The sequence below is a fragment of the Anser brachyrhynchus genome, assembly GCF_964034855.1.
Source record: "Anser brachyrhynchus genome assembly, chromosome: 20".
Taxonomy (NCBI): Eukaryota; Metazoa; Chordata; class Aves; order Anseriformes; family Anatidae; genus Anser; species Anser brachyrhynchus.
This window is the reverse complement of record NC_137713.1, coordinates 6,971,128-6,997,784: the sequence shown is the minus strand read 5'-3', so window position 1 is coordinate 6,997,784 and position 26,657 is coordinate 6,971,128. Positions and strand designations below refer to the sequence as shown.

The 26,657-nt window shown below is 45.1% G+C and overlaps 2 long non-coding RNA genes across 3 annotated transcripts in view; one reads left to right on the top strand and one right to left on the bottom strand.

Moving 5' to 3' along the window:
- Positions 1-26,657, top strand: part of LOC308180998 — a 244,292-nt gene that overhangs the window by 40,079 nt on the left and 177,556 nt on the right. The window lies entirely within an intron of this gene.
- The window catches only part of LOC308180997, a 36,038-nt gene continuing 22,377 nt past the window's right edge, over positions 12,997-26,657 (bottom strand). Inside the window, exons 1-2 of one of the 2 annotated variants that reach the window (XR_013941268.1) lie at positions 16,427-26,657; positions 12,997-16,343 (exon numbers count right to left, since the gene is read on the bottom strand). The exon at positions 16,427-26,657 is cut by the window's right edge and continues 22,377 nt beyond it. This is a non-coding gene — a long non-coding RNA (uncharacterized lncRNA). The remainder of the gene's footprint in view (positions 16,344-16,426) is intronic. The other variant, XR_013941269.1, reaches the window with a different exon arrangement.

Below are 26,657 nucleotides of genomic sequence, written 5' to 3'. Positions count from 1 at the left end.
GGGGTCTCCTGCCTGCCTTGGGCTCTCCCTGTAGCAGAACAAGTTGAATTGGAGTTGTGCGCACTTCCAAGAAGGAGGAAGTCCTCAGGGGCCTGCTGGGAGACCTCCATAGCACGGCCAATATTCTGTGGCTGGTGTTGCGTGATGCAGGGTCACAGTTGCTGGGGCACCCGCCCACACCTGCAGACTCAGAGTGAATGGCAATTACCCATTTTCCAGCTAGGTAGGTTGAGAGCAGGCACTGGTAAGACAAGGATCTCCTGAAGGGCTTGCACTGTTGGATCACGCACCCCGACCCTCTTGCGGAGAAGTCGGAGGAGCCGCCTCTACTTGTGAGTGAAGCCAGCTGCTATGAAGCAAGACATGTAGGAACGGCAGGATGGTGTTTTACCTTCACCTCTCCATGGAAGGTAAAAGTCTGCGTAATTTAAAGATGAGTTCCCTTATGCCAGGCTATGAAAAGAGTCTTCAGAACACCCCCAAGGTTTCCATTTAATTACCAATTGCAGCTGATTTCACAGAGCAATTTCTAAGCCTCCAGCAAGGCCTTGTGGCAGTTCTTTCATCTCTCAGGCTTATTCGGAAAAGCTGTATTAAACGTCTTTTAATCCTGCCTTGGATGCACTACCTTTGATCACCTACAATTTTATACATCCGTGCTCAGGCTCACGTTCCTACGTACGTGCTTCCCCATCCAAAATACTTTAAACTGTGTTCGTTGATTAGAAAGTCTCTCCTGATGGATATAAAGCATGCTGCAAAGTTGACTGAAATACCCTGATATCTAATGATGATCCAGAGGATCTGGGTGAGGCAACTGTAAGTTCTTCCATTGCTAGGTAAGCTAGTGAATGTCAATTCCTCATTTGTGTTTTACTCCAGTTTTTCTTCATAGGGAGCAAGTTTCTGTAGGGAGAAAGAAAAAAGTAAATGACACTGCATGGAAAAAGAGAGGTTTAGTCAGATCTGAGATGAAACACGTGTTAATAAAGCTTCATTCTCAGCTGAGGCTGGGACACGAGAAGGCTGGATGTTCCCGGAGAGGACGCAGAAGTCTACATTCTGAAAAGCCAAAGTTTCTGCAGTTCATTGAGGGCAAGATCAATGTGAGGAGCTGGAACTCTGAGCTCTTAGTCGAATTTCTGAGGTACAGAACGCTGTGCTCCTTGTGATGCTTCCTGCCTGAGGAGAATGTGACCTCTTTTTTGGGGGGCAGTCATAGTGGTAATAATAAGAGATTGCATTTTCAATCCTGCTGGACTCCCAGTGCTCCTGAACACTGCCATATGGCATGGAAGCTGTGCCATTTCACTGTTGTAAGGCTCTCACTTTCGGACATCACTGGGAGCTCTGTGAGAGCACTGTCATTTGAAACGGTCCCAAAGCCCATCAGGGAAGGAAAAGCCAGAAAAAAGCACATGTTGTTTTGGGGTGGATATAAGCAAATTTTCCACAGCATACAGCAAAGCTCCATATTGTGGCCATGAGAACAGCAAGAAATCCACACAAAGCGCCAATGGGATTATCTGTCCGAAAAAGGCAAGCAGGCCAGGCCCTAAAACTGCCTGTGTATAAATGGGGACATCTGCCTACACCAACAGCTCTGGATGACCACCTGGACTTAGCCTTGCCTCAGTGCTATTTGTTTATTTCAATTACAACAAGAAAACTCAGTGCAGGGTCATGTTGTTAAGGCCTTGCGTTTGCTTACTGGAGCAGGAACAATATTTTTCCCAGGAAGTCATTGTCTTGGTACTCAGAGAGAACAGCCGGAGAGGTTTGTGATCTAAGTAACCAACGTGAAAGTAACTCGGCTCTGTAGGAATCCTAAGGTCAACTTCCAGATGGGTCAACTCCCTTTGCTCTGCCAAGACCAGTATGTTTTGCACTCTGTGGCTTTTCCATGGGATTGTCAGGATATGACATTATTAGGTAGATGCCCTTTTGGTGCAGTGTGCCCTCTAGATCCCCAAGAGTCTGTCTCTTTAGAAGCATCATGCTTATAAAGGTAACAATCTGCTCTCTTACTCTCTTTTTTTTTGAGGTCTTGTGTATTGCTGCTCTCCCTCACCTTGAAGGCTTGAATATCTGGGCCCGGCTGTGCTTTTTGTGCAATGGGAATGCCTTGGGATCGTCCATAAACTTCTCCTCTTCACAGCAGAGGAGCCCATGTTTTTGGCTGGGTGGGATGAACTAGACTAATTTCCTTGCTCTTTCTCTGTCAGGAAAGAGAGTGAATCTTAATGGACTCTGATCCAAGAGTTAGACGCGACAATCCAGCACTGGCACGCTTGCCAGGGCTGATAGAACTGTGATCTGATGTGTCAAATGCATTTTAGGGTCTCAGCTATGTGACAGCTTGCTAATGACTCTGAGCTTCGGAAGCTTTGACTGATCCCTCTGGGAGCTGGTGGAAAATATGTAGGAAAACTTTTTTTTTTTTTAAACAATTTTATCAAAATCAAAACATTGAATGGAAACATGTCTCTTCCAGCATCATTTAAAACTGGAATGTGTCAAAACAAATGCTTTTATTTTGATTTAAGTGAGATGCTTATAATTTTTACTTTATATTGCAGTAAGGAAAAACCACATTTACTGTATTTTTATTTATGTCTCTGCTTTTTGGATAATTATCAGAAACCAGGAACTGCAGGCTTCCAAAGTGAATTCTTGGCATTTCTATTCAGAGATTTTCAATTTCTTGTTCATGGGGAAAGCAGATGTGGATGTACAGCCAGAACTACCCACAGGTGGGAACTCCAGTGTTTCAGATTCTTGCCTCTGGCTGTTAGCTGTTTTTTCAGCTGCAGCCTCATAGTGCGGAACCTTGGGAGGGGTCATCTTAGTCTGCTTTAGGCTGTTCAGGGTCTTTAATGGTGGTGCAATTGAAAACCGAAAGCCAAAATTCACTTTATTATAAGTGGAGAGAGCCACTTCCCTCTACCTGTTAAAAATTTTCAGGCAAAGGGGGCAACCAGCGCAGTGCACCCCATGTACCTTATGTCCCTGCTGACTGAAGCAGAATCAGCTGGGAAGTCGGATTCCTGTTTCTGGGCTGGAGCCACACAGAATTCCTCTTTGGTGCCTCTGGGAGGGCTGGCAGGTCCGTCTTCATGCACACCCCTTCCTGGTAAATGAATCGGTGAGTTGGAGACATCTGATGAGCCTGGCAGAGGAAGGAGGCCCTGCTGCTTGCTGGCTTTTTTCAAGCAACCTGTTCTCTGCATTCATTCACTTCAGGCCCCAGAATTTCAAGGCTGTGTAAATAAATCACATTCCCAGCACACAATGGACTGAGCTGTCCACGGAGAGCAGAGCATGACTGAGCTTGATCCTAAAAAGCCGGTCCCTGTGCATGTTCCTGTGCATTAAGCAGCTCTGCCTTGGAGGACGCAGGCTAAGCCTGAGCTTCGAAGAGGAGGATGCTCCAGCAGCTGCGCTGACTGCTGGGTGGAAGGGTGGCATTTCTCTCCTGTTTTTCTTGCCTGCAGGCTGAAAATGTCTTGAGTTGTTTTTCTTCTTTCTTTTTTTTTTTTCTTCCCACGTGTTGGCCTCTAGGCTGATGGTGATTTTTGTCTTGTCTTAATTGCTTTTTAAAGCTTGCAAAGCTCCATGTCTACCACAGGTAGTACTGAGCTCCATGATGCACTTATCATTTTCCCAAACACCTTTTTAATTAAAATTGTAGCAGAGCACTCCATTTTTTAGGGCTGTCTGTCTCAGCAAGTGTCTTGTTTCTGCTGGGAAGGTGTTATGCTGTTTAGCACTGGCAAAATTGGGTGTTTTCTGCACAGGCTTTGGGATTTGCAAGGATGTTCTCTTCTGATGGGAAGATGGCTGCTCACAGAAAGGCTGCTCAGGCTGGCTGCTGTGAGTTAAGGACCTGCTGCATCAGTTTGGGGAAGTATTGTCACGGGGCTTGCCAAGAAAAATGTGGTGTCTGTGATATGAATGAATGAAGTTTGATACTGCATCAGGCCTCACTTTGCCCCTGAACTCTGCAAGTGTGAGACAAAAAAATACTTTTTTTTTTTTCTTCTTGGCAAAGACCAATGCTTTGATTTTGGTTAAAAGGGTAAGATCAACCTGTGCATTCAGGAAAGCGGCGGATGTTTCACTTGATCACAGGTACCTGTGATACTGGTGACCTCTCCTGCTCAGCATGGAAACTATGCTCTCTGCAGCACCTTTTGCCTTGACAGGCCTTTTGCAGTGATGTGCCAGTTATTTCTGAGCTCCCTCATTGTGCTGAGATTTGGTGGTCAAGCATCCGTCCTGCACCAGCACGCACAGCATTGCTTTTAAAACCCAAGCCCAGGTCGTACCATTGGAGAGATGAAGGTCAATGGAGTGACTGCATAGAAATGACACTTTATTCCTCTGAAAACAGACAGTGAGCATCCGAGTCATATCTGCTTTGCTGGAGGAAAAAAAAATAAGAGGTGGTTTCCACTATTTTTACCACTCTTACCCTGCAGAATCAACTTTGCTCTGGGAGAGCACAACAGTCTTTGCCTTGTGAATCCAAAGAATTATGAACTTTCCTCCAACTGAGGGCTGTCTCCATATCCTGAGTAACTTTGCCTATGCCCTGAGCTACAGCTGTGCAATCCTTTTACAGAAGAGGGGTTGTGGAATTGTCCAACACAAGCAGCATTTGGCCCCAGGGAATCTTTTTACAGCCGCCGATGATGACTGAGCCAAAGAGAGCATGACCTGATCTCACCAGGTGAGTTCATGGGCATTTTCACATGGCAGAGTGGCATGAGGAGCCATTTTTAACATACGAATTGAGATTTGTTGCTGATATTGAGAAAACGGAGGTGGTGCCCCACAACGAAGCTTTGGAAACACATCTTTTAAAGACTCCAGCAATGTGTGACAGCTCTAAACTTTCTTCTGATGAATTAGCTTCATTTGCAAGAGACAATGCAGCTGTTTTCATGGCTGGGCACGTCTCCTCACTCCTAATTGAAGTGATCTGTTGGGGACTGAGAGTTAGTGCCTGGTGAGGTATAAAAATGCTGTCATGAGAGCATGCAGGGACCCCGAGATTTCAATGCAAATTACACAAACACCCACAGAAGGAGCTGCAACACCAAATCCTGCATCAGTGCAGGTCATTGCACAGCTCCAGAGAGGGACACTGACAAGGTGTCAGTATTATTGTCCATGCAATTTAAAGCTGGAACCTGGAATTTCCTAAGTTAAAAGGCGTAAGAGCTGTGGTCTAGGAAAGCCCCTGCTTGGCTCTGAACGTCTTTGATGGTATCTTTGGACTCTGGGCTTCAGGCTGTTTTCATTTCTCTTTTGATATTACCTAAGAGGAGCTTACATGCTCAACCTGGATGTGTCATGCCAACGTTCTGGGGCTCCCCCAAACAAAGGTTTTGCATCTTTAAGACGTCTCCTTTTGTCAGAGACAATTGGATCAGAGTTGTTCGATTTTGTTGGGTTTGGGGTTTGATTTTCTTTGTGTCACAACAGTTTTCTCTTGAAAAATGTCATTTTGATGAAACAGAAATTGCTCAGGAAAACTTACTGATTTTGACAATCCTGCTTGGAAGGGAGCTGGGGAGGAATATCTTGAAAGTGTTGGAGCTCCCAGTTATGACACTTCCTGAATGGAAAGGAGTTTTGATTTATTTCTTTTTCTCTTTTCAAAATAATGTTTCAAAATGTACTGTTTTACGGGGCGGGGGGGGGGGGGGGGGGGGGAGTCTGAGTCTTGATAAGTCTGAATGAAATGCCTGAAAAAAGGAAATCAAATGTTTTGACTGATCCAAGGCAGTTCTTCAGCACTGAATTTTGCAACTTCTCTGGCTTTTCGGACAATATAGGATGATTTAAAAATTGTTGGTTGTTAGGTTCTGCTATCTGTACACTCAGATGAGTTTCTAGGTTGAGGCAGCGATGTATGAACTACGCTTCTTTCTGTAGTGATAAATTACCTGGTTTCATAGCTGAAGAAAACTGTTTTAATCCATTAACTATAGAGAACAAAATACCCCAAGTCTCTTGATTCACGGAACCATGCAAGGATCTTCCACTGTATGAATTATTCAGGAGGAGTGGTGGAAATGAAGTACCCATTACATTTACAAATATTCCACAAAGAGTTCAAGGCTGAGCAGGAATAGATCAGACGGCGTTTATTGTAAAGCCTTGCTGAGTATTACTGTAGATGTAATTTCCTGTAGTAATTAATGCAGGATCTGCAATCCAGCTTTCAAAAGGCGACTGAACCTTTCCCTGTGAATTTAGGAATCATCTGCATTATTACACGGTATAGGTGACTTGGAGCATCCAGCCTTTGTCTAAAATTAGTCCTTAGCGTGGTGGATGATTAAAGAGGGATTGTTCCTTCAGGCTACTTGGGATTGATGTTTTCTATTAAAAAATGCATTGCTAAGGATTTGTGAAATATAGAGAGCTTCTCTGGTTGCGTTTAACTTATTATGCAGATATGCTTAAGCTATCAGATAAATGATAAATGATTTCTATAAGTTGGATGGGTAGCATGACCCAAGGGTAGTTTTTTTTATTATTTTTTTCCCCTCTAAGAATCGGAGAGAGTCATTTGTCAAGTCAACCAAGTGAGGTACCCGGAGATCGTATGTCAAAGACTGTTCTGTCTGGAGTGTGCACAACAGGAGTTGATAATGTTGCACCTCATCAGACCTCTTCATTTCTACGAGATCTCCCTGCCCTTTTCCTTGGTTTCGAACTACACAGTGTTCTGGCTTGTGATGGTGTGACTGCCTCTGAGTGCTGCACTCTGGGAAACCTACCAGCACCGCTGGAGCTGAGCGAAACACCACCTAATGGGATTGGAACAACCTTCTCTTTACCCCCAGACCAAAGCTGAGCTGACGACGTCTGGGAACAAGGAGACAAACTAATCCCTTCAGCTCCCCTTCCTTCGGAGTGGTCTGTGTATTTTGCTTGGTTGTCCGTTTTGCTCCTGTGTACCTTAGGTTCCTCTGCCACCTGAATAAAACAGCCGCTTGCTAGGGCCTGGTGAAATGGCAGCCTCCTGAAGGCTGGCTCTTGTCCCACCCTGGGCACAGGGCCTCCCTGTTCACCCGGAGCAGAGGTTGGGTTTCAACTGATGCAAGACCCTCTCTGAGAGGGGAAGGTGTGGGCTGGGCACAGCGTGGAAAGAGCAGTGTCCCACGACGGCCTTGTGCTTGTGTCCCAGATAAGCATGCAGCAGCTCTGTGTGATTTGCATTTCAGTTCTCTCCACAGCTACAGGAAGCAAGGGCCTGACATCACCCTGGGCAGAGTTCAGGCTGTCTGGGTGGGTTGGGTTGGGTTAGCCGGGTTACTGGGCTGGCTGTAATATAGGTAGAGTCACTGACCTTGGGTTGGACGAAAATTCTGCTGTTGGGCTTTTTTTGAGCAATAAGATGCGGTTTGTTCTTGATTGTGCTGAAACTTCTCTAGCACCATAAAATACTAAATCAGTATTTAAAAAAACAAGACTTTTTCTAATTACTTCTGCAACATTAATTTGCTATTGGAAATTGGGATTCTGTTTTGCTAAAGTCTGTACATAGAGTACAGCAGTCACTGGCTTGAAGAATTATCTATTTAACAAAATAGAGTAAAGGAAAGGTTATTAGAACTGTTCCCAGCTTTGAAATGTGTGGTGTCTTTTTAAATCAAAATTTCAGTGGAAGAAATGATAACTCTTTCAGAAACACAATTCTTACATTTTAGTTAGCTCTGACTTACCGGTGAAGCACCGATGACAGGAGATAGTGACTTCTCGAGGAATATTGAATCTCAGAATGGTCAAAATACAGCCTTTCCCTCTTTCATATAATTAGAAACATGCTTGCATATTTTTTCATCCATAATCTGCTTTCTAAGGAGAAAAATGACAGCTCTGAAAAAATTACAGTTTTCTTTAGGAATCTATTTGACTGGATGTTTTGCTGGCCTTTTCCTGGTTGGTAAAATTATATCACTTCCCAACAGTTTTATTCTCTGAAAATTATTTTTCTTCTGTAAACTTGAAATATCCTAAACCAGTTCAACCAAACAATTTAAAAGTATTTCCTCAGTAATGAATTACTTTATAGGTGGCATCTGGGCCCTTCTTTTGCCCTTACTGGCTAGACCCCTCTGCAGGATGTTAAATCGTAGGGCTTCCATTCAAGCTGCATTGTGTTTCGTCAAAGGGGGGATAAAAAGATCTAGATGTCTGTGCCGTTGAGGCAAGGGATGTCTTACTCCACATTTGTTTAGCATCTAACACAACAGGGCTGCAATCAAGGCCAGCATACACCAATGCTGGTATAAAATCCCTTATTTTGTTTTTAACCTGGTCTTGTAATTATACTGGAGTTTGGATTTAATTTGGCTTTTGCAGGGCAATTTTTGTTTTCCTAAATGTAATGTAAATAGCCCAGGATATGCTAAGAAGAGAAGGTCTGGGGATTTGAACAAATTGTGCTGGATTTGAGTAGTAGGAGATAATCCCTAGCCTGCACAAAGCACCTTTCATATTGTGTTAGTTTTGTAGACAGCAGTCACTTTGCTCGAGACTGAATTGTATGTGACAGCATCTCTGTGCCTTGCTACCTAGTCCAGCAAAGAGTGCGGCAGGCTTTTTAATTACTGTAATCCGCTGCGCGTGGTACCGGTGTGTTACAGTGATGACTGCATCCGAAGGATAAAGCACCTTGGGAGAGGAGTGAGCAACAGGCACAGATAAGCTCTGCAGGAGTTCAGACACTGCCCACCCTGAAAAACTGGTGTCTTCAGGAGCAGTTGTGCCCTCCTACCACACCTCCTTCTTAGAGGGCTTCTTTGCTTTCTGTTCTCCGGGGAGATCATCTGCTTCTCTGGCCGTCAGCTGCTTCAGAGCTTTGCTTGCTAATACTGAAGGACAAGGGAGATTCTGCTGCCGGTGTTGATATAAATATGAAATAATTTGTTTTTAATCAGTATTAACAGTGCTGGGATTACAAAGTCAGATCCACTCATATCACAGTATTGCGGTAACAAGAAATGACCAGTGGTATGTTGCTTGAGATCTTTCCAGGAAAGCATACAGATAGCTTGAATATAAATCATAAATGCAAAATCAAAGACAGCATGCGCAGCTTCTTTGGGAAACTCCCCTTCCAACACCTTTGTCAACAGTGTGAGCCTTATTGTACACACACAAGTCTCTGAAGACTCAGAGAGCCCAGCGTTTCGTTTGTTTGCATAGGAAACTTTGGGCTCGTGTGTGTTGAAAATCTGCTTTCATTAAAAGGAAATAAAAACAACTAATAAAAAGAAACAATATATTGCTTTCTTACCTCTGGCGGGTACCTATCTGAGTAGCACAGGTGGACTAAGTATTGCCGGTTGTCCCTTAATGACTTTGACTGATTTCCAAGTCAAATCAGGATGGACAGGAATGCACAAAGATGCTTTTTGCATTTGTCCCTCCTTCCCTGCTGCAAGCTCAGCAGCAAGGCATGGACACTGTACTGCTCTCAGTTTTTGTTTTTTTTTTTTCCTTGGGAAAAACTTCTTCATCTTCAGAAGTAATCAAATAGGGCTTTTTAACAAGCTGGGCCCATGCTGTCTCCCAAGAGCTGTGACACCACAGTGCCGTGGGAAGGGTTGGCTCCAGCAGTGTGGAGCTGCTGCTTCCTTTGGACCGTGCATGGTCCCAGCTCTCTATCTCCTGGTCCAGGTCACCAAACTGGGCTCTTCGTAGCCACGCTTGGGCCAAGCAGCTCTGCTGTCTTGACTTAATACATAGCCAGATCTCTTAGCAAGGGATTGAAGTCTGTGCTGCATGCTCAGACTTCAAATCCCTGCCAATAATGCAGAGTTAAAGAAGCGGATTATAATGGTGCATAACAAATAACAAGGGTTTAAATCGTCTTAAGAACACTGTACTCAGAAAAGGGGGGATTGTTTGGATGGTTAGGCCCATGGGTATGAAGAGAGGCTTTTCTTTCATGTATCTATGTACCTGCACTAATAAACTCTACTGCTGCTTGTGATGTGGGTTGTTATAACGAACTTACCCTGGACTTGCATGTTCTTGCTGTAATGTATGTGGGTTGTGATGACTGCTTCCTTCAAAGCCATTCAGTCTTATTCAGGGACAAAAATGAGAAGAATGAGCAAAAATCTCCTTTTTCTTACCATCTTCTCATCCCTTTCTCCTTGGTTTGTCCCCAGAGGTAGGGGGACCCCAGCAAAGCTCATGTCTCCTGGTTTGCATCTCCCTCAAGGCACATGGGGATGGTTTCCATTGAGCCCATCCTGTCTCGATCAAGGTGGTAGATCCCAAATGAACTGTTTGTGGTGAGGTGCCTCTGCACAGAACCTCAGCGCCCTTTGGAAAGCCTGGGAGCCATGCATGTTAGTGTCTCTTCATGTGGGGAATAGCCTAAGCGGTTTAAATCTCAGTGTAAAGCAAGACAGTCATATGGGAGACAGAAGCGAGGGAGTCAGAACATGGTAGTGCAGCTTTGAGCACCTGCCTACCCTGTTCATCCATGCTTCCCTCTGAAATCCCACGCAGACTTCAGTTTGCACAAGGGGAACTGGCAAATGCTTGTTTATGTTGTGTTAAACATAGCTGCTTTTTTTTTTTCCCTCGTGTTTTTGAGTGGTTGCCACATGTGGCAAGAGAAGATGGGGAGAAGGAACCTTGCTTTTGAAATAAGTAAAGCTTCTTGAAAACAAGTAGACCTGAGGCATCTAAGAGAAGTATTTATTTAAGCCAGTTCATGGTTTGCTTTGTGCATTCCCTTTTTACAATGATGAAACATCTGGATTTGTCTCGTTTGCCAAATTTGAATGGCAGGTACCAGGCAGCAGAGGTGAAGGTGATTATATACAGGTTTAAAAAACCAAGCAAATCAGACTGGTTGCTATTTAAGTGCCACTAGCAAGCCAAAGGTAGCCATGCTGTAAACAGCCACTCCTGTGGCCTGAATCTGTTCCTGGCTGTATTTTCTTCTGGTGTAAAGCTAGCCTTGCTCTCCTGCAGTTTCTGTGCATCTTTTTAGGCAGAGTCTGACTTTTCCTTGCTGGCTTCAAAAAAAAGTGATGATATTTGCCTCCTTAGTACTAAATTCAACTCCTACAGGTTGCTCTCTTCTTATTTTTAGTTATATTTACACTGAGGTCTAGGTCATTAGCATTTTGGTTGTCATGTACACTCTCACATTAATCACTGCTAAACCTGGCCCAGAGACTCAGACCCAAATACTGGAAAACAAATGATTCGTTATTTCTCCATAGCTGAAGGAAAGGAAGGAGGCTCGGAATGGCTTGTTTATGCCTCGTGAGCTCAAGCTCTCAGCCTAAGGCATTTCCAGGAGTTCTCCAGATCGCGTGTCCACTTGACCCCAAAGGTAGAGATACGGGATGAACGGAACTATAATCAATAAAGGGCACGTTGAGTTTCCTCCTTTACTTCTGCTTTTTCACTGTGTATAGTGTTGACACGCTTCTCAGTGGCTTCCAAGTGTTACGATGCCAACTAATCTTTCACAGACAAGCTGCTACAGTGGTCATTTTTGCCTTGCTCTTTAGTAGTGTGTGTTGGTCTACAAGGCTGGATAGGGAAGGGGAGAAAAGACTCCCTCAGCTATTTTTTTCAGCTTCTTTACTCACAGCCTTCCTTTCTGCTTAGGTTTCTCTCTCTTTTTTTTTTTTTTTCCCTAAAGCTGTCCTTTTTATTACAGAAAAGCCGTTCAGCTGGCGGGAAAACTCTTCAGGCATTCTGAGGATTGTCATCACTCAGAGTTCCACCCAGGGAGTTTTTGTCCATTGTTAGCTGGATTCATAGTTCAGCTCATTTTCATCTCCATCCAAAACAGGGAGCTAAATACAGAAGTGTAGTTCCTCTATTAATATCCTCTATGTTATGGTAGGACCAAGCTGCCAGGCGCTGGGCTGTGTGAATAGTGAGGGAGACTATAGTTCCATTGCATTTCAAGCAAAAGCATAGAGAGAAGCCAGATTACTCGTGAGAGCTGAAAAATCAGCTTTGGTTTCCTAAGCCCCAACGCAATCTTTGATCCACCAAGCTATGCTCTTTTTTAGTTTGAAATTGCTCACTTCCACGAGGGCCAAATCTGCCCCCCTACAATTAAGTGCAAAGCTCTTGATGTCTTACTCCAAACTTTTATTGCCTCAGGCCTCTCCTGAGGCTACTTTCTGTTCTAGCATCCTAAAACCACTATATTTATTTTTTTTGGTACACATTTTATACAAGTCAGAAGAATCTACTTGACTCTCTGCTGCCAGCTTCATACTTCAAGGGTAAATATCCTAATTACTGCCAGGTAGTAGAGCTTTGTGGAAGGGCCTAAATTGCAGATTTATTTACTGATTACATGACCAATCTTCCTTACCTCTGGTGTCTGTATCTTACTGGGTTTGGGTTGGTTTAAATTTGGTGTCTTCTTTCCTTTCCATGGAAAGGTAGCTGATAAGTAGCAAGTTCTCACTTGGCATGGCTCATGCTGGTCTTGGGCCTAGTTCGTTCCAGTGGTGAATGGCCACGAACTTCCTGAGTAATTCCTGAAACACAGAACCTTGTAGAGGTGCACAGCATACCCACAGTGCTCGGGGCAATCTGTGGCCATGTTCTTTTCACGGACTCCTATTCGAGGCTGCATTGTACACTGCACTAGATAGTCTCACCAGTTGTACGTTCCTGTCTGGAAGAGCTCATGTCCCCCAGCCGCTCTTGGACTCCTCTGATCTCTTCAGTGGATGCTGCTGGCTGAAAGGGCTTCCTCCACCTGCGGGGTCCTTGGTCTGTTGACTGCAGCCCACAAAGGTGTCTGAGAGAGTTTGAAGGAGGTATCACTTAGAACAGAGGGCCACACCTAGTCCTTTAAAAAAGGATGAGGTTGTTGTGCAGCAGGTCTTTTTAGCAAGTGGGGGTGATTTGCCATCAGAGCAACTCCTAATGGCCTCCTATCGACAGCAGTGTAGCTGTCTGAAAAAAATAACCGTTTCCCTTGATAAGAATAGTAATAAACAAACAGGAAAACACCCCAGAGCATTAGCAGTCATTATCTTGAATTCACTCTGAGAGCACTCTTGGATTTGAACTCACTGGAATAATACTAAAACTTTTTCATGTTAATAATTAATTACATGTTTTTAATTAGAAATTGCTGTTGCATCCACATAGACTTCTAGCACATTGCATCTTATTAAAGGTGTAATTGGAATGCGTTATTTATTTGTTTCTTTTGTTAATGTTCATATTCTGGGCTCCTCAGGTCACTAGAGCTGCAAAAGCAACTTGTTTAAAATGAAATGCAGCAAACTCTCAGCAGTAAATGTTCTTGTGTGATAGTAAGTGTTCTTGTTCCTCCTTGGTACTTTGAGATGTGGGGAATATTTACGTGATGTCTGTGCTGGTGGCTGAGTGTCTAAAATGGCATAGATCCAGCTGCTCACCAGCTTCTACCCAAGTCCAGGCACAATCGTGGTTACTCCTGCTTCTTTCCCACGGAGACCTGGGTGGGCTGCGTTGTCCTGGTGCTGCGATAGCAATGTAGACATAAGGTAGATGATGTTGCCAGGAGGGAAGTATTTAAAGCACTCCAGTAAACCATTCTGGTAGCAAACCTCTGCTGTAGATAGGAGTACTACTGAATGGGTCTGAGTTCAGCCGGGTGGATATGAATAGTCTTCATGGTGAGCTCTGGAAAGGTGTGTATGAGGGGGAGAGCAGTCCTTCGGGGAGTGGTGGGCTGGAAACTCCTTTGGGTCAGTCCAGTAAAGCCTGTGGAAGAAGTAACAGAGATCATCAGGAAGAACTGGTGCTCTGTCGGTTATAAACAAAACTGTATTTTATTCCATTTGTTTCATTATCTGCTGAGAGAATTGACTCAGAAATCCTTTGTTGTGTAAGAAAGAAATGAGATAATCTAAGGAGCCTTTGTAGCCTTCTAATCTAAAGTCTGCGTGGAAGCTGACACCTAAAATCTGCCCTCATTAAGACAGCTGAGAGATTACCAGTTGCAGGCCACCCAGTTTGCCTGTAAGCATTCAAGAAGTTGAAGTAAACTCCACAGATGTGAAAAGCCAGTATGTCAAAGCTACAGTAAAACCTTTGGCACACATTCAAATAATCTTTCTAACACCAGGATTTGGGCTGATCAGAAGAGAAAACCAAATTTTAGGAATTTGGAGGGGGGTTAGAGAAAGAAATAAATTTAGACAAAAGCAATTACAGGCTTAAAAGGAATAATAAGCATCAATTAGCAGCAAGTATCTCTGCTTACAATGAAAGCATTTTCAAGTACATACACGATGGAATAGAGAAAGAGAAAAGAGAAAAGAGAAAAGACAGCTTCGTCAATGAATTACAGCAGGGATTCCAAGATAAAGGGGAGCGAATGCTGTGGAGATATTAAACAATTACTTAGCATCAGCCTTTTAGAAATTAAAAAGGTGGAGGTTGCCCTGAGCTGAGGAGCTTTACAAAGCGACTAGATAAGACTGCGGATGTCAGCTGATAATGCCGTGTGTCTGATTCTCTTCTGAGAGCCTCTCGCATTTGGCCAAACACCAACTTCCCACCAAGTGCTGCAGAGGCGGTACGGTGAGAGCGGGGAGCTGAAGGCAGTGGGCTGCATAGGAGACTGGTAATGAAGTGCCTGCTCTGCCCCAGTGTTGCATGGCCGCCTGTCAGCATGTGTGCACTTGTCTTCTGTGGAAAGGGGGTGGGAGGAAAGGCTCGGTTTTGTCCATCTGCTTCTTGCTGCTTGTGGTGCCTGGTGAATGATTGTGCTTCTCTTTCTGGCCAGGATTTTACGCTCAGTTGTGCCTGGTGGGGAGCTAAGTGATGGACAGCTGTGCTGAGGAGTCCAGACCTGGCAGCTGTTATGAAAGGCGAGCGATGACAGGGTTCAATTGGCTTCACATCTTAGCTGTGGCCATGTTTGTAGCACAGGCCACTAATTGGATCACACTGGTTACTCTGTGGAGCATAGCTAATCCTTTTCTGTCTCCTTTTTTCTCTCCTGTCCCAAAATGATGGGAGTCTGGGGATGGGCCCAGGCCTGCAGGGAAACATTTTGTGTCTGGGACACTGATTTTTCAGCCTTTGCTTAGGAAGATCTTGCTCATCCCCTTTTCCTGAATAGCAGCAGTTGGCAGAGATCAAGTATGTCCTCTACTTTCATACCTTCTCTTCTCAGCAAAGACACATCAGGAGCTGTTACACTGCCCTAGAAATGATTGCAGTATACAGCAGGGATGTGGCAACTACTGCTGAGTTAATTTTGGCAGCCCACCAGCACTGTGCATTTTTGGTCTTCCCATTTCATAAAGGATCTCGCAAAACTGGGAGAGGTTCAGAGGAGGGTGACAGAAGTGTTCAAAAGTCTGTGATGGCCTCAGGGTAAGGAGTGATGGGACACCTGCGTCCGAAAGACTGCTGATTGCAGGCATGTAAGAGAAAGGTCTGTGAAGTCATGAGAGGCCTGGAGAGGATGGGGAGGGAATGAATGTGCACTACCACTTCCCGAACAAGAAAGCACCAAGTGAAGCATCCAGCTGTGGGGCGCAGGATCATAAGAAACAAAAGGAGGTTGTTCCTTGCACTGGTAGTTTAACTGAGGAACTCCTTGCTGTGCCCTGATTTACACAATACAGAGGGGTTACTAGACTGATTAATGGAAGAGAAATCTGCTCAGGAATACTAAGCATGTGGAAGTGATATCCAACTCTGAATGTCCCTGAGCCCCAAAGGTTGGGGTCTGAGGGACTATCTGGGGAAAGAATATATATGCTTGCTATTAATTCTTACAGTTTTTCCACGTATCTATTTTGGGCTGCTGTCAGAGATAGCTACCTGGATGTTTGTGCTGACCTAACTGCTCTTTATGCTTGTATGTTTTCCTGTTCCAGTGTTCTAGCGGTAGTAATCTCGCTGCAGCAGCAGCAGGATTACAGAGATGTTTGGAAAAGCAAGATCAATTCTAGTCTGTGGGGCTTTCTCTGCTGCAGCAGCTAGGATGATACAGGTACACATGACAGACAACTAAAAACTAACATGGGTCTCCCTCTCCAACACACGGCAGTCATTTCTGTGACCTCAATGCAACGCGATCCCGCTAAGCATTAAATGGAGCTGAAAAATATTGGTCTTATTGTGAAACAGTAGCTAATTCAGGAGTGGGAACAAGTGAATGAACACCACTGAGACTTCAATTTATAAATGAGCTGTGTAACCCCTTGTTCCCTCCTTTCCCAAGATGTACTGGGTCTCTACAGCAGGCCAGGATTAGGCAAAGAAGGTAATTGCCAATGTAGATTCTTTCTTCATTTTTCTGCAACTACCTGTAAAAAGTAAAAAGTCATATCATGAGCTGGCTCATTCTAATGTGAACAGGGAACAACTCACTTGAAATTAGTATCATTACCCAGATTTGTGCCAGTTTGATTTGTAGCTACTGGCATCTCAGCTTGCACAGGTTTTCCTGAGGCATTTGCACTCTCCCTTCTGCTAACAGTCTCTGCAGCAACACTTTAGGCCGTGTCAGAGTAGGCGTGAAACTGGGCCTCATTAGGGTCTTAGCAAATGCCAGCTGAGCCATCCTGACAGTGATTTTTCTTTCCTCCCAGTCATCTAAATGGCTGTGCGAGGGCAGAATGGGTAGTGGAAATGGAAAGGCTCATACCTCGTGTTAAATTTGTTCTTCCACAAAGTATAGACGTTCTTTTGCACTAGGAGGTCTCTCCCACAAGGGTTCGATTCTGTCTAGTCCTGCAGATGTGAAAATGCCTTAGGAGCATGAAGCGTTTATGCTGTTACGTGTTAAAGGGATTTACTCCAACATGCTACAACTACCATCCAGCTCGGATGAGACCTGGAGCAGGTTCATAGCCAAAGCAGAGTTCCTCTGGGAGTGACCAGCATAAGACACCCATGTGCGGCTAGGATCTGCTTTGGGATCAGTCGGCAGCTGACAGCCAGGGGTGGATCGGGATCACCTTTTCCATGCTGAAGGCTTGCTCTTGTGATGGTGATGTGCTGAGACTGACAGAGGGTCCAGCAGGATTACAGTGGGAGGAACTCTGTGGAGGGAGAGGAAGATGGGGGAAAGAATGTTTCAGTGACCTAATTCAAAGCTGGTTTTAATTTAAAAAAAAAAAAGAAAAAAAAGAATGAGATAAAAGTCAAAGACAGGAAAAATCTGCTTAAGGCTGGACAGAGCCATCATGCAAATAAGGATTTTAAGTGGAAAATTGAAGAAATTAGCAATAAAAAGAAGAGAAGCAAAAAAGTAGCCAGCACAAAAGCTGAATTGCTGAGACAGTCATGGAAAGAGTTCAGAAGAGCATTTTTTTTTTTTCTCAGATAGGTCTTTTCCTGTAAATAATAGATGAAATAGGAACCAACAACACTAAAATACTGCATTTTGTAATGCTGAGGCTGTCCTCATTAAGAGTATTTTTTAAAGACATACGGGGGAACCCTCCTTTCCTAGCAGCTGCCAAGTTCCAGAGCACTTTACAGCCACCTGTGGCCCACCTGTGGCTTGTTGGCTTCTTTTTGCTTGTGGAAGTTAGTGATTGAGGCATATGGGAGGGGTCTGGAATTGGTAGGGATGAAGTCCTCATGCTCTTTGGCTGGCAAAGCCTCCGTGCTGGGTGTACTGAAGCATCATCTCGGTGTGAGATGGAGTGCGAGTGATCTGTAGCTCCCAACTAAGCCCAGGAAAAGCTGATGGAAGTTTAGTCTCCTGCTTGGAGTCGTGAGTCGGAGTCTGGCAACCACCAGCTTGGAGAGCTGCCTGTTTGTTGTGTTTGTACGGCTCCACGAGGGGCCCAGCCCCTCTCCACGGCTGTTAGGTACTGCTGCAGGGAGGCAGTGTGACCCAGCAGTTTTTCAGCTGAGAGAGCCCAGAGCACCACAGGTCAGACAGGAGACAAGGTTTAATACATTTCCTCATGGCTGACTTGTTGCACACAGTAGCACTGTCCCCCAGTGCTTCTCTTTCAGCCAAGAGCACATTGACTACAGGCTGAGGAGCAGTTGAGGCAGACTTTGGTCATAGGTGTGGTGTGTCCCCTGGGAGAATTGCCCTCTGAGGCACCACTGAGGCTTGTGAGGGGGGTGTTGTCCATCGATCCATAACCTCTTGCTTCTGATGGGAGAGATCTAAAGTTGCTGTGTGAAGAGGGGGGACGTTTTAGCCTGATTCTACCTTTCGTCTTCATCCTGGAAGTCTCCAGTTGCAATTCTAAAAGCTGTCAGCCTTTCACAAAGCATCCACTGCAGGAGATAAGCAAATCCTCTGAGAAGCTGATCTGGCAGCAGCATTAGTAACCAGCTGTGTACAGCCATGAAGTAGGTGGAAGAAGCCTTACAGATTCACAGTGTGCTGTGCCAGTAGAAATGTCACATAAAACTGCCCCACCATCTGGCCAGTGCTGCCTTTTGCACACCCCTTCTCCTACCATCATGTCTGTCCTCTCTCCCGGAGTGATAACCAGGTTGCCAAGGACTGAACTTGTGACCTTCAGCACTGAAGATGCCATATGACTAAATTCTGCTCTGAAGCCATCTAGCAGAGGGACCGTAACAAACTTGGGTTTGATGCCATCTGAAGGCTTGCTCTGCTGTGTCCAGTTGGCTGGGAGATTCTGCTTCAGCCTGGCAGATGATCTGACCTTGGTTATTGGTATCTGTATCCCTTCTGGGCTGAGCTGCAGTGATGTTCCTGGGCATGGAGCCCTTCATCACTTAGGAAATTCCAGCTAAAGGATGCTGTAATGCGTCTCCTTAGCAACACGGGCTACTCAGAGTTCATCGGCTCGGCAGCTTTCTCTCCACTTACTTTCCAGGCTGGCCTCCCATGCAACTTGAATCATGTTCAAGTTCATATCAGTCCTGGTCTTCTTGCTGTTGTCTGAGCTCACAGCTGGGGTATCTAGAACACATCAAAAAAAAAGAAAGACCTTGAGAAGTGGCTAAGATCGTTTGGCACCACAGGAGTCTGTGCAATAGACTGTCACCCTGTCTACAGTTCATATCCGTGTGTCGTTTGCAAAGCAGATTTTAGCTTTTAAGAACCTTCTGATGAGACAAGCTGAAGTTCCTGTCCCCTCAATGTCCAAATGCTACATGTTAATGTTCAGCTTTCCCATTTCACACTGCACTGCAGATGTCTGTCTGTCTGCTCTGCCAACAGAGACTGTAGCATGCTGTTCTTCATACTTTCAAAATAGAGGTGTGTGTCACTGCTCCCTATGTCCTGATGTTTGATCCTGCCTATCTTTAAACTGACATTGCTCCCTTCATCGAAAGCATCTTCTGAGTCTTGAGCATTCCAGACTGGCCGTGGGCTTTACATTGCCTTGTTCTTGCTGCAATTGCTGGGGAAAAGGGCAAAGCAACCTTTTCCAGTAAAGGAAAGCGTTACATTTCTCCCAGCAATACTGGGAGTGCAGCAGGAAGGAAAACATGAGACCAAGAACAACAACTAGCAATAAACCTGACATTTAGCTCCTAGAAACTCACATTAAGCGCTGATTTTCCTTCTACTTTCCTAAGAGGTACCTAGGTTGAGGACTCAGCTCAGAGACGTTCCTCTGACAGCCCAGTGCCGTCAGAGAGGGTCTCATCCCTGGGCATCTGTCCCTCACTTGCGCTTGGTGATGTGTTGGTTGTTAGTGAACACAAGCAGCTATTCCTGAGTACCCCCAGTCCCTCTGCAGGCTCTGCGAGTCGTGTTGTGGTGTCACTGTATGGCAGCTGCGGCAATCCTCAGCAAGAGAATTCTCTTAAACAATTCCACCTCTTCTCTCTGGCTGGGTGAATGGATTGTAGCTATAATTATGTGATTGTTAGAGTGCATTGCAAGTCACGTACCGGCAAACTTGTGTTTCTTGCTGTACAGCAGTTTCAAACGTCCTTTAGTTCTTAGTAGCCATTTACAAAGGCAAGGCAGGACATGTTAATAGGCACATTAAGGGCAAGGGTCACAGTGCCACATGTGACACTGGCCTTGAGGTGAAGCATCTTATAGCTCATGTCATAAGCTAGGATTTATGCTGAACTCCCCCACAATCAAAAGATTGATGCAAAGTTCTCCACCTTCTGTGCTGAGTAGTGAGAGTGCCTCTTGGATCCTGTCAGATGCACCTACCAAAAAAAAATCTCTGACTTCAGATAAACACACAGATCGCCCGCCTCCCCCTGGGAAGGTAGCAGAGGCTGAACAGCTTTTGTAGTGGTGGTCAGCTAGATGGAAGGGGCTTTGGAGTTCAGGGGACTCAAACAAACCATTAAGACCTCCTGAAGGTTGTCTTGACTGATGTAGGATGCATGGGTTAGATCAGCTTAGGGTCTGGAGTATCCCTGTAGGTAGTATATGACTACCGGGATTCTGTATTAACAAGGGAGGGGAAAAAAAATGAAAACATATGTGGGTAGCCCTCCCTGATAGTTGGAGCTAAATACAAGACATTAGTTTCTGTTCCTCCACCCGTCTGTACCTTAACTTTCTGAAACAGGTGATGGGGACAAAGATTTTACTGTGTATGCCACCCACTTGCTTGACAGGATGAAGGCAGCATACACGAACCCCACAGCGACTCCCTCAGGCAGGAGTGGCCTGGAAGCAGCTCTAGGTGTCTGCCGTGCTGCAGGACTGGTGGCTGTGGGCGCAGCCTCACTGCCTCAACCACTGCCAGCGCCAGTGCTTGGTCAGCTCCCTGGATGTATGACCATAAAAAGAAACCAGTGCCTTTCCAGACTTATTCCCCTAACATAAATCACTTACTCTCAAAATTAAAAAAAAAAAAGAAAAAAAAAAACCCTTAGAATATTATATTTTAACCGTTTTCCTTTGGGGAGACAAATCTGAGTGGAAAACAATCCGTTGACTTCTGATGTGAGGTATATTGCAAAACCAGACTGTCTGGGACTGTTTTGTATCCCAGGTTGTCCTGTTTGTGTCCAAGTACAATGAGTTAGTGGTGTACCACTGGGGCATGGGGAGCGTGAATCCATTGCTGAAGACACAACAAATGTAATTTTCTTCTCCCTCTATCTGTGCAGTAAAGGCAACTCAATTTAATCTTTTCTTTCCAAGCACAAATGAATATTTTAATGGAAACAATGACAATATTTGGCCTGGCATGGTGGGTGGTTACTCATGCAAATGAGATGCGTCTCCCTTCTACCTCTCTGCCACCAACAGACAACAGGGCTCAGCCCCCCCCATCGCAGACTCAGGCCAACATCAAGACAATGACACGGAGGAGCTGACTTTGCTTTGTGCAGAGACACTGTTGGACAGGTCTGAGCCGGAAAGCTTAATTCCACATGGCTGGGCAATTAGTCGACCGTTTTGTTGCAGCACTAACATCAGCTGCAGACTATCTGCTTTGATAAAACTCTTTGCGTTAGAAAACCTTAAAGCCAAAGAAGCAAAGACGGAAGCAATAAAGCGGACGGAAGCAATAAAGCGGGAGTTAGGTACCGCTCGGTTAATGAAGTGAGCTTCGCTAAGAAGAAATGTGTGTCAGGTCAGGGGCCCTGAGGGAAGAACGACAGGGTTTCCTCTGAAGAAGCAAGCAGCAGAGTCCAAGACCTAAGGATTTGGTAATTGAGTAAGTTTCAGACCGTCAGGGGAACTAGCTGCAAATACAGGAGTCCACCCTGGCAGCTGAATATGAGAAAAAATAGCTGAACAAGATGTTGACTTACCCCTGAGAGAACAGAATGAGTTGTCTGGGAAGAAGAGAATATTAGAGGAGGGTGAAAGGTGGGTGAGCACTGCCCTTTTTCTTCCATTGAATTACTCTCCTATCACTGTGCGGTTTGGATGTAAGATCAGACCCTTTGCTATTTGGCCCTTACCTGCTCTAATATAAAGTTAGGCACTACCATATAGCCCCTCCCAGGCCAGTGCTCATGGCCATAATTAGAGAGAGGACTCCAGAACTGGCCAGACCTGCTAGAGCCATTGCTGTGCTTCTCTGCTTATGTCTTCATTGCAGCTAAATTGAAGCTAATGAACTCCATCACTGAGTAGGGCCTTGTGTGTATATGTCTGAGGGCAGAGAAGGCCGCCCTGGTTGTCCCAGGGGCTGTAGATGGAGGTTGGAGATGTCTGACAGCTGCATGGGTTTGCATCTGCCAGCCAGGAGTGGAGAGGGCAGGGGAGGCTGCCCTGCTGCAGTGCCTAGCCACGGGTGCCCCAGCAGCAGGAGAACTGGGTGCTGCTGAGCTGGGAAAGCCTCCTGCAGCCCAGGTACAGCATCAGCCAAAAGCTGCGGCATGAGCACCATCTCTCTGACAAGGATGTCCAGCCTTGATTTAAACACTGCAGGGAGCAGCAAAACTAGCTTGTACTGATGGTACCCTGACTATCCCGGTGAATGTTTTTCACTGTTTCTTCAACGAATGTGCCCCGCTCCCATCCAGTAGTTCCTCTACTACTCTACCTTCTTGACAGAGCAACTTGAACCCATCGCCAGCATCCCACAGAACCTGGGCTCCTTCGGTCCCCTCTCAGAGACAGCCACTCTCCTGCCTCCAGGTAATGCTTTTTTACACGCTTCTGTCAGTTCTGCAGCAGTCGTGGGGCCAGATGAAGCTTTTGCACTCTGAGGCTCTGACATTAACCAATTTTCAGAATACACCAGTGGCCTTCCATCCAAATCACTTAGTGGGCATAGGAGGGTCTAGTAGGATCAAGTGTGTTCAGTCTGTAAGTCTCTATCCTATGTTCACTGACCGTAAACTTGTGGAATACCATCTCCATCGAGCCTTGAATTCAAGATGGAAAAAGCTGTGATATAGTTCCAGTCTGTAACAAGTGGCTAGTTCGAAATTGGGGTAATCATTTAGATAATAAACAACCATTAAGGGTTAGATTAAACTATGATTTCTCCCTTTGCTGTTCTGTCGTTGTATCTTATTTAGTAGCTGCATTTAGGAGTATTCACACATGATTGCTTATGATGTTTTAATTGTCTTTGAAATGTTGTTTCACAGCTTAGGTTCAAACCTGGGTAAAGTGATGTGCATGGTGATCCTGAGAAGCAATGCATCTAATTGGTATCTGGCTGCTTAGCAGTGATTCAGGGTTATCTTTTTCCTTGTTTGACCGTTTCATCTCTGCTAATAGTCAGACTTTTCTGTTTGCCGAGACTGGAGTCCTTCACCTTGTTAGGAGCAATGAGAAATCAACAGAGGAAAGCTCTGCTGCTAATATCCAAGGAATATGGCTAACCAACTGCTATTAATCATGATGCAAACCAGACAGTCAGACTTAAATCGTATCATCCTTAATGGAGTAACACAGTTAAAGCAAGCATCAAGTGGCCCCAGGGCAAAGATGTTTCAGTATCATTGAGCTTTTCCTGATCTGGTAAGGGACAAGTATTTTGTTTGATAATTTTGAGTCCTACAGAAAGCAGCACTGCTGGCAGACCTCAAGGGAAGGATTGGGTTGTGCGTGTGTATGGATTACGAATGGCTGGAGTAACCCTGGGGATGGAAGGCAATTTTCCACAATGCACCCCAGGGGGCCTGGGGAGTTCTCCCATTGCTGGATCAGGATTTCTGGTCTCCTGGGCCCTTCCCCTTGCCCTGCAAAGGCTTCTCTCAACAGCGGCAGCAGAGGTGACTGCTGTGTGTGGTTCCTCAGAGTCCCTGTCACTCAGAGGAGTTTCTAGCCTGGACACATTGATAAAGAGACTTGGCATTCACCGTTTTGCTCAGAACAGCTTGTCTGGCATTCCTAGTGCAAACAAGGCCCCTTCTCCCTGCAGGATGGTAATAACTAACTAGAGAAACAAGGGATCCCTCTGAGCACACTGACTGCACTGGGGAAATACAATCTATCTGTGAAAACTCCAGCTGAAGCATGGAAGAGAGGATCTAAATTTAGCTGCAGCCTGCCTGAGGCTCCTGAGGTTTGTGACTGCTGGGGCAGTTGCTCGCAGCATTGTACAGGTTAGAAGTTGATTCTGCATCCAAAGGCTGCAAGCATCACAGGATAGCAACACACTTGCTCTGTTGTGTTTCCAAATACCTCTCTGTCACATCTTTGGGGCTCACAAATTCATGTGGTGCATTGGCTGGTTATTTCAAAAAATGGCTGTTCTACATACGTGGGAAGATAGAGAGCTTGCGCCCTGCAGGGCCTGCAGTCTGCACAGCAAAGTCAAACAAGCCTGGGTGAACAAAGTACTTCTTATCCTCACTTCGCAGCTGGGTGAGATGAAGTGATTTGCCTGTGGTTGCGCAGGAGATGGGGAGGCAGGGCATGGAGCTGGTTCTCAGGAGATCTGAGTTCAAAACCGGCTTATTTTTGTAGCTCCAGACAAACCAGGTGATTTTTCAATGACCTGTTGTTTTTGCCCTTGGCATCCTCCAGTCAAAGAATCAGCGGGTTAGCATCTCCACCAAAAATAGATGCAGTAAGGCCAGTGCTTGGGACTAAGGAACGCTGGATATTTTAAGAAAAAAATCCCCACTGCATTTAGAGATTGCTTGTTACCTGTGCTCAACGGACAACTTGTAGATGCCACATTTAGGCCAGGAAGCAAACCACAAATTTCTGTCTCACACAAAAATCTGTGACTCACAACTGCAAGTTATAGGAGAATATACTTACTGTGGCTGATAGAAGCTTGCTTGCACTCACGTTTTTGAAGCCAACAGCACGGAAAATTGAATTCCTGGGGAAGAGAAACTGGGTAGTTGTGACCAGAGGAAATTGCTAGTGCTTGGTGCAGATGGAATGGCTATTGCTGTAAAAGTGTAACCCTAGATTTGGTGGGATCAATGCCAAAACCAGCATATTGCCCCCAGCATTAGGACCAAACTCCGGTATATTTTGTTCAGCAAGCGCAGTGGTTGCTTGATGCAAAGCAATCATACCGTCAATGCTCACAGAGCGGTGGAAAGGACTGCTAAATGAATGAGAGGCAGAAATGAAATGTACTTTGAGTGATCTACTTGCCTATTAAATGTTCTCTGGAAGGGGTCATTGTTAATGTTGCTGCTTCCCATCTAAACAGAAACACACAGCCTTCTTGACAGGGAATTTAGCAGAAGCTGAAGGGATTACTGGGTGTTACAATATCTCACTCCTAAAAAGTTAATGTATTAGCAACGTGTGAGTCTAGACACGTATTGCAAGACTGATTTAGGATCTTAAAGAGGATTCTGCCTTTCATTCTGGCTTTTATTAAAAGCTTTGTAGTACATCTTTAAAGAGCCACTAAAGCCACATTGAAAACATAAAGAGGAAAAAAGAATAGAGGCAGAAAGGTTTTTAAATGGATTTTTCCCCCTTTTTTTCTCTTGCCCCTACCCGAAGTTTAAGACTATTTGCATAAAAACAATATTCTTTTTTTTTTTCTTTTCTTCCAAAAATCTAGCTACTCTTTGTCTTTAATTTCTTCCCCTGAAAGCTGTGGACCAGTGTCTAAGGCTGATGTCAGGCGCTGGAGGAGCAGAATGCCTCAGATTTGGAAGTTCATCCAAACTTCATGTAACTGCAGACTGCTTGAGATAGGAGCAAGCATGGTTACAGCCCTGGTGGCATTTGGGACACGGCAATGGGTCCTCAGCAGGAGCTTGAGTAGCTTCAGATAAATTAGGAAAGAGGTGATGTACAAGGGAGCTATGCGGATTTATGAAGGAAATGGATTTTACTGTGGGTTGATGTGCATATGCCTATGTGAACACACTGATTTCTGCAGAAGCCGGGAAAAAATACTAGTTGGTATGGGCAGATCCAGTGTTCGCTTTTGCTTTTTTTTTTTTTTTTTCCCTCCCACTCTCTAACTTCTCAGGTGTTTTTAACTCAGAGGCACCCAAAACAGTGTAAGCAGGACTGCCTGACTTCTCAGGTGAGGAGGGAACAGCAGGAACAGATGGATTTCTCAACACCAGAGGCTGGTTTCCATGCAAATACAACTTGATGACAAAGAACAAGGAGGCAAATGCTGCTGATAAAGGGTGTGGGAACTGGTGTCTGAAAGTTTCTTGAGGCTCTGGTGAATCTGTAACAGGTGGCAGCCAAATGGAACTGCTTTCTAGTCAGAAGGGACTGTTTTGTGTTTTGTTTTGTTTTGTTTTTTTCTGTTTTTTTTTAAGTACAGCCTAAGTCACTGAACAAAGCAGAGAGAAGTTCCTAACAGCATCTGGTGGAATGCAAATGCACTGGTGTTACCAGGCACATTATAGCCAGCTTACCCGCCTCAAAGAGGAGGAAGAAGGCACCGCAATTTGCATATAGATAAGGTCAGATTGTGTTCCTTTATAGGCAATAAGATGGGTTTATTATCCTGTTTGTTCTTTGCAAAGCTGTTCACCCCATCACCCCAGTCCGACCAGCTCCTAATAATACAGTCTGTCCTTGGCTGGCAAAAAAATATCTCAGAAGCTCTAAAATGCGGCAATGTGCCTGGCTTCCTGTCGTGCCTCTCCACTTTGGCTCCTAGGAGAAATGGGGAAAGAGCCCCTGGAGCTGGTGATTTGGCTTGGGACCTGAGCTACACCAGCAAGCTGTGGCAGTGCTTAGTGCTTAGGGCACTTAGGGCAGAGGGAAACTGAGACACGGTGTGAAAGAAAAAGTGACTGGGATGGAACAGTGGAAGCACGACTGACACCCACCTTTC